At 39.4% G+C, this 1,801-nt stretch overlaps 1 protein-coding gene across 1 annotated transcript in view; it reads left to right on the top strand.

Annotated features, from left to right (window-relative positions):
- Positions 1-315: 315 nt before the first annotated feature.
- Positions 316-1,801, top strand: part of LOC125045902 — a 21,209-nt gene continuing 19,723 nt past the window's right edge. The window contains exon 1 of the mRNA XM_047643489.1: positions 316-526. The gene's annotated coding sequence lies outside the window, so the exon portion shown is untranslated. The remainder of the gene's footprint in view (positions 527-1,801) is intronic.

The raw sequence follows: 1,801 nt of genomic DNA, 5'->3' as shown, positions 1-1,801 counted from the left end.
ATTAGTTATATGTTTCCGCAGATAATGGACAAAATATAATAATATATCAGGCATATGTTTCCGCAGACGATGGACGAAATATCATAATATATGAGTTAGATTAGTTCCATGTTTCCGCAGATGATGGACGAAATATAATAATATATGACATATTAGTTCCATGTTTTCGCAGACGATGGACGAAATATAATAACATATGAGATATATTAGTTCCATGCTTTTGCAGATGATGGACGAAATATAATAATAAATGAGTCACATTAGTTCCATGTTTGAGCAGATGATGGACGAAACTTTTGTCCCACGCAGCGAGACGCACGGACGCACACACGCGCACAGCTGACGGTCGCCTGGCAGGGAGGCTCGAGGAGGCGAGGTCGACTACCACACACACAGAGCCTTCACGTCTTTTCCTCACTTCCTGTGACTCACTCAGTTCCTCCATGCCTTGCTGAGGGAGGGAATAGCACTTGGAGGAATCAAGTCCGCCAGGTAACACAGGTGAGGCCCGACAGGTTCGCGTCAGGTGAGAACAGGAAAGGGATTTCCGCAGAAGGGATTTTAAGAGGCATTGATTGTGTTTTAAGGCTTGAGGTTTGACAGATAACACGTCAATGTAGCTATGGTTTCAGTGCCCAGGGAACGAGGAGGATAATAAATTTGTGACACTCGCTATAAAAAAAAAACACATATCAAATTCTTCCTTTTTGTGTAGAGAAAGAGAGAGATAATTTAATGACTCGTGGAAGTCAAATAGGAAAAGATTGACGGAAGGGAAATATAGAAATGTATTTAATAACTTCTAGTGAAGAAATAGGTAAATTTTGTGACTGTGTATCTCCCACCAATGTAAGATATAATGATATTCATGTAAGAAATAAAATGTATGGGACTTACAACTACAATGTTTTTGTTCAGTAGCAGTTGGCAGACAATGGTTTTTGTGTTTTTGTGGAAGGGAAGTTAGAGTTGTGGTCAGTCTTGTTTCAAGGTCTAGGTAAGGGCAGCTAGAAAGGTCATTTAGCATGGAAGATTCCTGTGTGAAAGTAGTGTTGGTAGGGAAGGTGATGAAGATTTTGTAGGAAACAGGAATTTGAGAATATTTGTCTTTGTTAAGGTAAAATGCTAAGAATTAATCTGCCATTCCATGTGTTCATTTATTGTATTTGTTTACTATTTACATGTTATTTACATTTGTGCCCATGTAAAGGACCATGACACTTCCTAGCAATGCCAAAAGTAATGCCCTTGTCCAAGAAAGAATGAGAAGCAGGCATGTAAGCCTTGGGTCTTATACCCCCAATTGGGCATGAGAGAGTTTGACAGGAAGTTGGACAAGCTAGTGGGCAATGGGGCCATGATAGTTGCTTTATAATTTTCCCCCGTATGTGCTCTTTTTGGAACTGAAATTTTGTTTTGACATACATATAGTACACAGAAAACTATACATGGAGTTGATGGATCACTTAATTCTTATGCATTTCTTGATAAACACTTTGAAGATTCTTATGCATTTGTTGATAAACATTTCGATGATTCTTATGCATTTGCCATAGGCTTCTTGCTACTCTGCTCAGTCTTCATGCCAGTCAGTGCTCGGCAACTGCCAACAAAATTCCACCCTATGTATTCTGGGAAGATGGAGCTTGTTGATATGCCAAGCAACCTCTTGTAAGAAATGGAACCAGTCGAATCTTTGATCTGCAAGAATATTATGATTGGAGTTTTTTTTTTTTTACCATTGTCATAGCTTGGAGGCTGCTGTGAGCAGTTCACATTGCCCCAGTATTATTTTGGGCCT

Source organism: Penaeus chinensis, chromosome 38 (genome assembly GCF_019202785.1).
Source record: "Penaeus chinensis breed Huanghai No. 1 chromosome 38, ASM1920278v2, whole genome shotgun sequence".
In the NCBI taxonomy this organism is placed as follows: domain Eukaryota; kingdom Metazoa; phylum Arthropoda; class Malacostraca; order Decapoda; family Penaeidae; genus Penaeus; species Penaeus chinensis.
Note: the sequence above shows the minus strand (reverse complement) of the source record. Positions and strands in the feature narration are given on the sequence as shown.